This window comes from Lutra lutra, chromosome 1, assembly GCF_902655055.1.
Source record: "Lutra lutra chromosome 1, mLutLut1.2, whole genome shotgun sequence".
Lineage (NCBI taxonomy): Eukaryota > Metazoa > Chordata > Mammalia > Carnivora > Mustelidae > Lutra > Lutra lutra.
The window spans coordinates 159,969,982-159,983,607 of NC_062278.1; the positions used below are offsets into that span (position 1 = coordinate 159,969,982).

Here is a 13,626-nt window from a genome sequence, read left to right on the forward strand (position 1 = left end):
ATCAATCATTTGTTTCTGCTTTGTCCAGGACATTCTTAAGTAAAACTTCTGTTTTGTTTTGTTTTGTTTTGTTTAATGATTGTTATTTTGGGTTTTAAACACTGAGGGCCTGGCATTGAAGGCTAAAATGACTCTTAAGTACAGTTTCCCACTGCCTTTATTTGTGCTCAGGAACCAGCAGTTTGCCCACCATTTCTTTTGCACCATTAGTGGAAGTGTTAATACAGAAAAGGTAAATGACATCTTTGTATTAAGAATAGTTTTGACCTACGGAATTCCTGAAAGAGTCTCAGATGATTTTCATGGGTCTCTGGAGCATATTTTGAGGATTTCTGTGTGTGCAAGTGGCACATATCATGTTCCCACATTTAAACCACATAGCCCCACCTGACTGCTGCAAAAGAGGAAGAGGCAGCTAGCTGCTCTCCAAAATCCATATAGCCCTGTTCTTCCTGGGCACACAGTAGGCATGCATGCCCAGGGAAAGAGAAAAACATGACATTTGATGAGCAGCTAGCCACTTATGCCCTAGTCTGCCTTTCTGGTGACCAGATTACCATATTTGTGACCCTTATTTCCACACAGAACACACCTCATCCCCAAAAGGTAAACCAAATCCCATCCATTCACTGCATCCAGCTCCAAGCGTAGGATCGCTGGCTGATATGCAGTCTTCTCTGTCATATCTCCATGTGGTGCTTCATGATTTTGTTAACTTTCCCCAGCTACTGCCCCTCCCCTTATTCAGGATCAGGGACAAGGTGACTGCAATAAACAAAATTTGGGAAGGGGAAGACACACAGTAAGACACACAGTAGTTACTGTTCTATAGCAATGATGAGATTCTGCTAGTCAAGCTTGTGCTGGCAGTAGGGGAAGGTCCTACTCTGTCTTCTGTGAAGAACTCTTGGGACGCCTGGGTGGCTCAGTTGGTTGGACGACTGCCTTCGGCTCAGGTCATAATCCTGGAGTCCCGGGATAGAGTCCCGCATCGGGCTCCCAGCTCCACAGGGAGTCTGCTTCTCTCTCTGACCTTCTCCTCACTCATGCTCTCTCTCACTGTCTCTCTCTCAAATAAATAATAAAATCTTTAAAAAAAAAAAAAAAAAAAAAAAAGAACTCTTTTCCCACTGTTTTTTTTTTGCTGACCCTTAACTCCAGCCTTTGGAAGGTTCTTCCTCGCCCATTATCTTCCATAACTAACCTGAAGTGGATGTTAGGGAATATTCCTGTCTTGGGGTTTCTTCCTATTTCATAGTCATTTCTTACCTCTGCAGTTTTGGAGATCTGAGGATTAGTTTCTAAGTGGTATATTTTAGACCAAGATTTTGGATGAATTCTTTGAGAGAATTTAATAACTCACTGCTCATCTGATTTGTTTGATTCTAGTTCCTATGCCTGTAACCCCACCCAGTTATTTCTTAGACTGTAGCCTTAGGACTCCTATATTTTACTTTTTGCCTCTGTGCCTCTTTTCTCAGTAGTATCTCTCCAGAGACATCTACAACAATAATAGGGTTGGAAAGGAACGGGGCAACTTTAATTTAGTCTTTGCTACAGGGTTTAATGTATATAACAAAGAATTTCAAGCAATCTCCTGTAGCCCAAGATACTTTTAAGTTTTGGAAAGTAATGTTTAGACATAATTGGCTTTTTCAACAGTCTAAGGCTTTCAGTTTTTGTGCTCTCTCCCCTTTTATTTCTGCTTTGCAAGCCAGCTAGTTTTTTCCTGAGTACTTTCTTTCTTGTAATGCCTTGCTAACCACAGCAATGATAAGCCATTAGTCACTAACCTTTTGGCGCTTTGTAACCTCTTCTCTAAATTAGATCTACATACTGTGTCTGCCCTCCACATTATCACAGGCAGTAGTAACACATAGTTATCTGCTCTGTTTCCTTTGCTGTCAGCCACTAGGCAGATGTCACATATTTTAGATTTTTTGTTCTAGAAGCTCCCCCTTCAAGTTGTCTCTGTCTACACTAGTGTAGAGTACACTAGTGTGGCATATGTATTTAATAATTATCTGATGTCTAAAACACAACAGAAGTTTACTTACTGTTTGTCTAATAAAGTTGGGAATGGTGTGTGGAGGCATCGAGGAGGCCCTGCTCCCTGCAGTTATTAAGGACCTGTTTGAAAGAAGTTGTATTGTTTTCAACCATGGCTTCCTTCCAGCTGGGCACCTTCCTGTGGCTAGCTGTTAGTTATGTGCCTGCTTGTACTGCAAGGGAGGCTAGGAAATGAAGTATAGATGTGTATCTGGGAAACAGTTGTCACTGGCCTATAAAATTGAACATTGGCATTGACCAAGCATTGCAACTTTTGAGTATACACTACAGAAGCTCTTACAAATGTAAACCAGATGACATGTATAAAAATGTTCAGTAATGTATGGGTGGCTCAGTCAGTTGAGCATCCAGCTCTTGGCTTTGGCTCAGATCATGATCTCAGGGTCATGAGATTGAGCCTTACATCAGTCTCGATGCTCAGCATGGAGTCTGCTTATCCATCTCCTTCCTCCTTCTGCCTCCCCTGCTCATGCTCTCTCCCTCTCAAGTAAGTAAACAAAAATCTTTAAAAAAATGTTCATAGCAGCACTATTCTTAATAGCAAAAATACTGAAAATAACCAAATACTCTCTGGAATATGGAGTATAATTAATGTAGATGATAAATATGTGATATAATGTATAATGTGAAATATAAACATAGTGAAATGTACTAAATCTCACAAAATAACATGGATAAGTCTTAGTATTATAATGCTAGTGGGGAAAAAAGCTAGTTTCAAAAGACTATACAGCATATACTATTTTTTTAAGATTCAAAATTTTAAAAAGCCACATTTTAGGAATGTATACATTGTGGTAAAACCCTGAAGGGAACAAAAAGCAGAAATCATGAGCATACTTACTGGTTGAGAGGTAGAGAAAGGAAATAAGGGAAGAACACAAAGTAGATACCATGATACTAGTAATGATCTAGTTTTTAAGTTTCAGTGGTGATTCATACACTCTTATTAGGGACTATAAAGTGTTATATATTCTTTTTATGTATCAAAATATTCCTAATAAAAAAATTTGTGATAAGTTTGAAAGGTATGAAGGTATACTACATTTTTTCTTTTCTTGATTTGTTTTCTGATTAGTTTTTTGTTGATGTACCTAACTAATCACCTTGTTACTTCATCTCCCCTTGGCTGTCTTTTAGGGTTAGGTATCTCTAATCTTTATAAATATTTTATTTCCCACTTCTTATTCAGAACTGTTCCCATTTGTTGTGTTCCAACCTTTTGAATCACACTTCGCTAAGTTCACTGTTAATTTCTCAGATTACATTTATTAAAATTCAGTTACTTTTTTCATTCTGTATTGTAATTTGGTTCAATCTTCATAATATATTCTACCTGGATTTCCTTTCCTATGTTGATTTTGCAAATCTCCCTTCTCCAGCTCCATGGTGCAATGATCTAACGTTGGAAATTTTCACTTTTTCCATCATTCAGTTGACTTATATTTTAAATTAAAGGGCCAGATTGTAGTCTCTGCTTTGGATTAGATCTGAGCCCACTTTTCTTTTTTTTTTTTTTTTTTTTAAAGATTTTATTTATTTATTTGGCAGAGAGAGATCACAAGTAGGCAGATAGGCAGGCAGAGAGAGAGAGGAGAAAGCAGGCTCCCTGCCAAGCAGAGAGCCCGATGTGGGACTCGATCCCAGGACCCTGAGATCATGACCTGAGCCGAAGGCAGAGGCTTAACCCACTAAGCCACCCAGGCGCCCCTGACTTATATTTTAAAAGTCAAGTTTTTCTTCTAGAAACTCAGTGATAGATTCCTTAAGATCACTAGCATTATGGCAGAAGTAGATTCATCATTGTTTAAGCATCTTGAATTTTGCATGAAGTCACTGATCTTTACACTGTTTTTGTTAAAATGTCTTTTAGGGTGGGGAGTCAGTAGATAGGTGATGGAGATTAAGTACTACACTTACTATGGTGAGCACTGAGTAATGTAGAGAATTGTTGAGTCACTATATTGTACACCTGAAACTAATAAAACACTGTTAACTATACTGGAATTAAAGAACTTAATAAAATTTTTAAAAATTTAAATTTAAAAAATGTTTTTTAGGTAACTTTAGTCAGAAACTAACATCTTTTTGTGATGTGTTTTATTTTAGTTACTATTTAGTCCTCAATATTTATGATGAAATCTTTATTCATAAGATAGTAATTGAATAATTGGATTATTCAGTTAACCATAAAAGTATCTGTTCTTTTTTAGAAAATGTAATGATTGCACATCTTAATAACTTAGTTTTAACTTCTCTTGAAAATACGGAGGGTTGAAACCAAAAAGAGACTACATTCATATGAAGCTAGTTTTGCTGTTGTGGAGTTGTTTTCTCTTTGTAGTCTTATCTTTATTATATATGTATTTTTTATTAACATGTAATGTATTATTTGTTTCAGGGGTTCAGATCTGTGAATCATCAGTCTTACACAGTTCACAGCACTCACCATAGCACGTACCCTCTCCAATGTCCATCACCCAGCCACCCCATCGCCCCTCCCCCACAGCAGCCCTCAGTTTGTTTCCTGAGATTAAGAGTCTCTTCTAGTTTGTCTCCCTCCCCAGTGCCATCTTGTTTCATTTTTCCCTCCCTTACCCACATGATCCCCCACCCTGCCTCTCGAATTCCTCAGATTAGAGAGATCATATGATAATTGTCTTTCTCTCATTGACTTATTTCGCTCAGCATAATACCCTCTAGTTCCATGCATGTTGTCACAGATGGAAAGATTTTGGGTTTTTTGATGACTGCATAGTATTCCATCATGTATATATACCACCTCTTCTTTATCCATTCATCGGTTGCTGGACATCTAGCTTCTTTCCATAGTTTGGCTCTTTTGGACATTGCTGCTATAAACATTCAGGTGTACGTGCCCCTTTGGATCACTACATTTGTATCTTTAGGGTAAATACCCAGTAGTGCAATTGCTGGGTCATAGGGTAGCTCTATTTTCAATGCTGTTTTCCAGGGTGGCTGCACCAGCTTGCATTCCCACCAACACTGGAGAAGGGTTCCCCTTTCTTCATATCCTCGCCAACATCTTTCGATTCCTGACTTGTTAATTTTAGCCATTCTGACTGGTGTGAGGTGGTATCTCATTGAGGCTTTGATTTGTATTTCCCTGATGCCGAGTGATGTGGAGCACGTCTTCATGTGTCTGTTGGCCATTAGATATCATCTTTGCAGAAACGTCTGTTCATGTCTTAGCCCATTTCTTGACTGGATTATTCTTTGGGTGTTGAGTTTGATAAGTTCTTTATAGATTTTTTCGATACTAGCCCTTTATCTGATATGTCATTTGTGAATGTCTTCTCCCATTCTGTCAGTTGTCTTTTGGTTTTGTTGACTGTTTCCTTTGTTGTGCAGAAGCTTTTGATCTTGATGAAGTCCCAATAGTTCATTTTTGCCCTTGCTTCCCTTGCCTTTGGCGATATTTCTAGGAAGAAGTTGCTGTGGCTGAGGTTGAAGAAGTTGCTGCCTGTGTTCTCAACGATTTTGATGGATTCCTTTCTCACATTGAGGTCTTTCATCCCTTTTGAGTCTATTTCTATGTGTCTGTTTTTGTGCCAGTACCATACTGTCTTGATGATGACAGTTTTCTATTAGAGCTTAAAGTCTGGAATTGTGATGCCGCCAACTTTAGTTTTCTTTTTCAACATTCTTCTGGGTATTCGGGGTCTTTTCTGGTTCCATATAAATTTTAAGATTATTTTTTCCATTTCCTTGGGGAAAACATGATGGTATTTTGATAGGGATTGCATTAGATGTGTAGATTGCTTTAGGTAGCATAGACATTTTCACAATATTTGTTCCTCCAATCCATGAGCATGGAATGTTTTTCCATTTCTTTGTGTCTTCCTCCATTTCTTTCATAAGTACTTCATAGTTTTCTGAGACTAGATTCTTTGCCTCTTTGGTTAGGTTTATTCCTAGGTATCTTATCGTTTTGGGCCCAGTTGTAAATAGGATTGACTCCTTAATTTCTCTTTGTTCTGTCTTGTTGTTGGTGTATAGAAATGCAATTGATTTCTGTGCGTAGATTTTATATCCTGCCACTTTACTTAATTCCTGTATGAGTTCTAGCAGTTTTGGAGTGGAGTTTTGCACATAAAGTATCATATCTACAAAGAGTGAGACTTTGACTTCTTCTTTGGTGACTTGGATGCCTTTTATTTCTTTTTGTTGTCTGATTGCTGAAGCTAGGACTTCATATTTGATCTTAGCCAAAAGGCCAAGAAGCAATGAGGCTAGGACTGCTAGTACTATGTTGAATAGTAGTCGTGATAGTGTACAGCCCTGCCATGTTGCTGACCTTAGGGGAAAAACTCTCAGTTTTTCCCCATTGAGAATGATATTCACTGTGGGTTTTTCATAGATGGCTTTGATGATATTGAGGTATATACCCTCTATTCCTACATTTTGAAGAGTTTTGATCAAGAAAGAATGCTGTACATTGTCAAATGCTTTTTCAGGGTCTATAGAAAGTATCATATAGTTCTTGCTCTTTCTTTTATTAATGTACCAGATTGATTGGTATGTGGATGTTGAACGAGCCTTGCAGCCGAGGAATAAATCCAACTTCGTCGTGGTGAATAATCCTTTCAATGTACTGTTGGATCTTAGTGGCTAGTATTTTGGTGAACATTTTTGCTATTGGTCTGTAATTCTCCTTTTTGATGGGGTCTTTGTCTGATTTTGGGATCAAGGTACTGCTGGCCTCATAAAATGAGTTTGGAAGTTTTCCTTCCATTTCTTTTTTTTGCAACAGTTTCAGGAGAATAGGTATTAATTCTTCTTTAAATGTTTGGAAGAATTCCCCTGGGAAGCTGTCTGGCCCTGGGCTCTTGTTTTTTGGGAGATTTTTGATGACTGCTTCAATCTCCTTACTGGTTGTGGATCTGTTCAGGTTTTCTCTTTCTTCCTGGTTCAGTTTTGGGAGTTTATATGTCTCTAGGAATGCATCCATTTCTTCCAGATTGTCTACTTTGCTGGCATATAGTTGCTTGTAATATGTTCTTAAAATTGTTTGTATTTCTTTGGTGTTGGTTGTGATCTCTCCCCTTTCATTCATGATTTCATTAATTTGGGTCCTTTTTCTTTTCTTTTTGATAAGTCTAGCCAGGGGTTTATCAATCTTATTAATTCTTTCAAAGAACCAGCTCCTAGTTTCGTTTATCTGTTCTACTGCTCTTTTGGTTTCTATTTCATTGATTTGTGCTGTGATCTTTATTATTTCTTTTCTCCTGTGGGGTTTAGGTTTAGGCTTTATTTGATGTTTTTTCTCCAGCTCCTTTTGGTGTAGGGTCAGGATTTGTATTTTTGAGACCTTTCTTGTTTCTTGAGAAAGGCTTGTATTGGTGTATACTTCCCTCTCAGGACCAACTTTGCTGTATCCCAAGGATTTTGAACAGTTGTGTTTTCCTTTTTATTTGTTTCCATTAATTTTTAAAATTCTTCTTTAATTGTCTGGTTGACCCCTTCATTCTTTAGTAGGATGCTCTTTAGCCTCCATGTATTTGAGTTCTTTCCAACTTTCCTCTTGTGGTTGAGTTCGAGTTTCAAAGCATTGTGTTCTGAAAATATGCAGGGAATGATCCCAATCTTTTTGGTACTGGGTGAGACTTGATTTGTGACCCAGGATGTGATCTGTTCTGGAGAATGTTCCATGTGCACTAGAGAAGAATGTGTATTCTGATGGAATATTCTGGATATATTTGTGATGTCCATCTGGTCCAGTGTGTCATTTAAGGCCTTTATTTCCTTGTTGATCTTTTGCTTGGATGATCTGTCCATTTCAGTGAGGGGGTTATTAAAGTCCCCTACTATTATTGTATTATTGTCAATGTGTTTCTTTGATTTTGTAATTAATTGGGTTATATAATTGGGTGATCCCATGTTAGGGGCATAGATATTTAAAATGGTTAGATCTTCTTCTTGGGTAGACCCTTTAAGTATATAATTGTCCTTCTTTGGGTCTTATAGTCTTTGGTCTAAAATCTAATTTATCTGATATAAGGATTGCCACCCCAGCTTTCTTTTGATGTCCATTAGTATGGTAAGTTGTTTTCTACCACTTTACTTTAAATCTGGAGGTGTCTTTGGGTCAAAAATGAGTTTCTTGCAGACAGCATATCAGTGGGGCTTGTTTTTTTAATCCATTCTGATACCCAGTGTTTTTTGATTGGGGCATCTAGCCCATTTACATTCAGGGTAACTATTGAAAGGTATGAATTTAGTGCCATTGCATTGCCTATAAGGTGACTGCTTCTGTATGTTGGCTCTGTTCCTTTCTGGTCTGTTACTTCTATGTTCTCATTTGCTTAGAGGACCCCTTTCAATATTTCTTGTAGAGCTGGTTTGGTGATAGCAGATTCTTTTAGTTTCTGTTTTTCCTGGAAGCTTTATATTTCTTCTATTTTCAGTGACAGCCTAGCTAGATATAGTATTTTGGCTGCATATTTTTCTTGTTTAGTTCTCTGAATATATCATGTCAGTCCTTTCTGGCCTGCCAGGTCTCTCTGGATAGGTCTGCTGCCAGTCTATTATTTCTACTGCTGTAGGTTACAGACTTCTTGTCCCGAGCTGCTTTCAGGATTTTCTCTTTATCACTGAGACTTCTATGTTTTACTATTAGATGACAGGCTGTTGACATATTTTTATTGATTTTGAGGTGGATTCTCTTTGCCTCCTGGATTTTGATGCCTGCTCTCTTCACCAAATTAGGGAAATCCTGCATTATAATTTGCTCTAATATACCTTCTGCCCCTTTCTTTCTTTCTTCTTGTTCTGGGATACCGATTATTCTAATATTATTTCATCTTATGGTATTACTTATCTGTCAAATTCTCCTCTCGTGTAAAGTAGTTGTTTATCTCCTTTTTTCTCAGTTTCTTTATTCTCCAGCATTTGGTCTTCTATATTACTAATTCTCTCTTCTGCCTCATTTATCCTAGCAGTAAGAGCCTCCGTTTTTTATTGCATTTCATTAATAACTTTTTCGGTTTCAACTTGGTTAGATTTTAGTTCTTTTATTTCTCCAGAAAGGGTTTTTATTTCTCCAGAAAGGGATTCTCTAGTGTCCTATGCTTTTTTCAAGCCCAACTAGCATCTTGATAAACATCATTTTGAACTCTGGTTCTACATCTGACATCTGACATCCATATTGATTAGGTCCCTAGCTGTCGGTATTGCCTCTTGTTCTTTTGAGGTGAGTTTTTCTGCCTTGTCATTTTATCCAGATAAGAATAGCTGAATGAGAGAACGAAGTACTAAAAATGTAGCAGCGACCTCAGAAAAATATACACTAACCAAATCAGAAGAGATCCAAAACCTGGGTGGGGAGGGGGGGTGTGGGTAGGAGAAAGAAAAATATATATATATATGATTAGAACAGAGCCACACATTTGATTTTGGGTGTATTTTGGTATGTTGGAAGAAACTGCCTTCCAAAATTTTAAAGAAAGAAAAACTTATATATATACAAAAATAAGGGTAAACATGATGAAGGGATGGAACATGGCTGTAAAGATGAAAATTAAAAAAGATTCTAAAAAAGGAATTGAGAAGATAAGAAGTTGGTTGAAATAAGAAGGAAAAAAAAAAGGAGAGAGTGTGATCCGGCTGGAGACTAGAAGAAAAAGCCACACACTAGATTTCGTGTATATTTTGATCTGTTAGAAGAAACTGTATCCCAAAATTTTAAAGAAACAAAAACTTAACATGTATACAAAAAACAAGGTTAAATACAATAAAGGAATAGAATATGACTATAACAATGAAAATTTTTAAAGTTTTTAAAAAGTATTGATAAGATAAAATAGTTTAAAATGGTGAAAATAGGACAGAGGAAAAATAAAAATATATAAGATAAAAATAAATTTTAAAAAATTTAACTTTGCTTGACTTATTTAACTCAGCATAATCTCTTCCTGTCCCGTCCATGTTGATACAAAAGTTGGGTATTCATCCTTTCTGATGGAGGCATAATACTCCATAGTGTATATGGACCACATCTTCCTTATCCATTCGTCCGTTGAAGGGCATCTTGGTTCTTTCCACAGTTTGGTGACTGTGGCCATTGCTGCTATGAACATTGGGGTACAGATGGCCCTTCTTTTCACTCCATCTGTATCTTTGGGGTAAATACCCAGTAGTGCAATGGCAGGGTCATAGGGAAGCTCTGTTTTTAATTTCTTGAGGAATCTCCACACTGTTCTCCAAAGTGGCTGCACCAACTTGCATTCCCACCAACAGTGTAAGAGGGTTCCCCTTTCTCCACATCCTCTCCAACACACGTTGTTTCCTGTCTTGCTAATTTTGGCCATTCTAACTGGTATAAAGTGGTATCTTAATGTGGTTTTAATTTGAATCTCCCTGATGGCTAGTTATGATGAACATTTTTTCATGTGTCTGTTAGCCATTTGTATGTCTTCATTGGAGAAGTGTCTGTTCATATCTTCTGCCCATTTTTTTATATGATTGTCTGTTTTGTGTGTGTTGAGTTTGAGGAGTTCTTTATAGATCCTGTATATCAACCTGTTGTCTGTACTGTCATTTGCAAATATCTTCTCCCATTCTGTGGGTTGCCTCTTTGTTTTGTTGACTGTTTCCTTTGATGTGCAGAAGCTTTTGATCTTGATGAAGTCTCAAAAGTTCATTTTCGCTTTTGTTTTCTTTGCCTTTGGGGACATATCTTGAAAGAAGTTGCTGTGGCTGATATAGAATAGGTTACTGCCTATGTTCTCCTCTAGGATTCTGATGGATTCCTGTCTCACGTTGAGGTCTTTTATCCATTTCGAGTTTATCTTTGTGTACAGTGTAAGAGAATGGTCGAGTTACATTCTTCTACGTTTGGCTGTCCAGTTTTCCCAGCACCATTTATTGAAGAGACTGTCTTTTTTCCACTTTATATTTTTTCATGTTTTGTCAAAGATTATTTGCCCATAGAGTTGAGGGTCCATATCTGGGCTCTCTACTCTGTTCCACTGGTCTATGTGTCTGTTTTTATGCCAGTACCATGCTGTCTAGCAGAGAGAGTCCATTATCGTATGGTTTCACTTATTTGTGGAGCATAACAAATAACATGAAGGACAAGGGGAAATGGAGAGGAGAAGGGAGTTGAGGGAAATTGGAAGGGGAGGTGAACCATGAGAGACTATGGACTCTGAAAAACAATCTGAGGGTTTTGAAGGGGCGGGGGGGTGGGAGGTTGGGGGAACCAGGTGGTGGGTATTAGGGAGGGCATGGATTGCATGGAGCACTGGGTGTGGTGCAAAAACAATGAATACTGTTACACTGAAAAGAAATAAAAATTTTAAAAAAAATTTAACTTTGCAAGACTAAAGGATCATGGGGGGAAAGCCATGAATCCTATGTGTTGCTTCCCTAGTTCTATTCCACAGTTCTCATTGATTTGTGAACTTGGTCTTGGCTTGATGTTCTTGCTGATCTTCTGGGGGAGGGGCCTGTTGCAGTGATTCTCAAATGTCTTTGCGCTGAGGCAGAATTGCACCGCCCTTTCCAGGGGCCAGGCTAAGTAATCTTGGGTTTGCTCTTGGGAGCTTTTGTTCCCTGAACCCTTCCATACAGCTTTGGAGGATGGGAATGAAGATGGCGGCCTCCCAATCTCTGGTGCCAGAGAGCCGAGAGCTCAGGGCCCTGGTCCTTAGTGTGCCCTCAGAGAAAAGCAATCAGTACCTCCTGTCTCCCTGGTCTCTGGCTGCAGTCCAGGCTCACTCGGCCTATGACTGAGCATTTCTGTCTTTGGTGCATGGCCCTGTTTGGAGTCTCCAAGCCCAGCAGATTCCTGCCACATGCTCCCCCACCACTCCTTCCAGAAGGATGGGGTCTCTCCAGATCTGCCACTTGTGGGGTCCCTGCTCAAGGAGCAATGACCCACCTGTGCCTTGGATCACAGTTTAAGGTAATCCTGAGATGAGAGCCCACTGCTCAGCTCTGTCTCTGCAGCCAGCTTCCCTGGTTTGATACCTGGGGGCTCTGCTGCACTCAGACACCCCTGGTCTTTTTGTGACCCTTAGGGTCCTGAGACCACACTGTCCCCACGAGGACTCCACCCCCCCCCCCAGCCTCTGGAGCAATGTCCCTCAGTGGAGCAGACTTCTAAAAGTTCCAATTTTGTGCTCCTGCTGTGATCTGTCTTCCTGAATGTTGCCTCACATTCACTTCTCTTCAGGTCCTACCTTCCAGAAAGTGGTGCTTCTCTGTTCTTAGAATTGCTGCTCCTCTTCTCTTTTATCTCCTGTTGAGTTTGTAGGTGATCAGAATGGTTTGATAACTATCTAGCAGAACTCCTGGGACCCAGTGAAATTTAGGTGTTCTACTCCTCTGCCATCTTGCTCCTCTTTATTATATTTTAAATTAAAAAGCTTAATAGCTTTAGCAAGTGACACAATAAAAATGTTGAATAAAGAAAAAGGTATATCTTCTGTTAACATGCCTCAGCTCTCACACTCTGAGATAAAAAGTATAAATAGTGTCTGTACTTTTGGAAACATTCCTGAAGTGGTTAACTCAGGGTTTTTTTTTTTTTTTTTTTTTTTTTCTCTTTTAGATAACATCACCAAACCAATGCTCTGAAACCTCAAATTTAATATTTAGTAAATGAACATAATTGTTTTCTCTTCACTCATTTACCTTAGTATGTGAGAACAGGCTTAGTGCAATAGGCTTTAGGAAAAATTTTGTCTTCTGTACCCACATTTCAGAGACTATTTATTTGCACACAAAAAAAATGAAGCCCATATTTTCATGTTCGGAGGCATTATTCTAAGTAGGTAGTTCTTTGAAGAATGTAGGGAGGGCCTGGCATCACTTTTTGTTATTTTTTATCCTAGCTGTTCTAAGGATATGAATGAAGTGTATAAATATAGAAATGCCAAAAGTCATATTCTGGGTCTTACTACCACACCTAACCCACAGCAGTTCTTAGCAAAACAACTAACATTCATGTGATAATTTAAAGTTCCCCACACTTTCTTAAAGGCCTGTTAAGGTTCTGCCTCTGTTGATTCAGTCTAAGGTTTACTAATGATTATTATTTTGAGGGAAAAAGGAATGTTCTCTGAGTATATTGTAGCAGTTTCATAATCATCACTTGATACTCAATCTTTTCAAGTAGAAGGAACAATATTAATAAAAAATCTCAAGCTCAGAGGTTGAGTGACTTAATCAAGATTCCACAATTGTTTAAAAACATGAGATTTGGAATTTAAAGGGTCTGTGTGGATCTGAGACTTCAAGGCTTTTAACTTCAAATCTCATGTTCTTCCTTTATACCGTATTGTTCTTCAGCCAACAAAAATTGTTTCCAGGATGTGTTAGTTTTATAATCTATAAAACAAACAGATAAAAAATCCTCACAAATCTCCATATATCTACCTATAAAAGATAAGGCATGTAATTTTTATCCTTTTAGGCAGAGCACAAACTTCCAGTTTAATAGATCATTCAACACTATAGGTCATACGTCTAATCAAAAATCTACTAGCTCATATACATAGTTTTCTTTGCTGTAGTAAGGGAAGTGAAGGG

General features: G+C 38.2%; 1 protein-coding gene across 9 annotated transcripts in view; it reads left to right on the top strand.

Moving 5' to 3' along the window:
- Window positions 1–13,626, top strand: part of FBXL2 (F-box and leucine rich repeat protein 2) — a 152,795-nt gene that overhangs the window by 59,143 nt on the left and 80,026 nt on the right. The gene's annotated exons all lie outside the window — the stretch shown is intronic.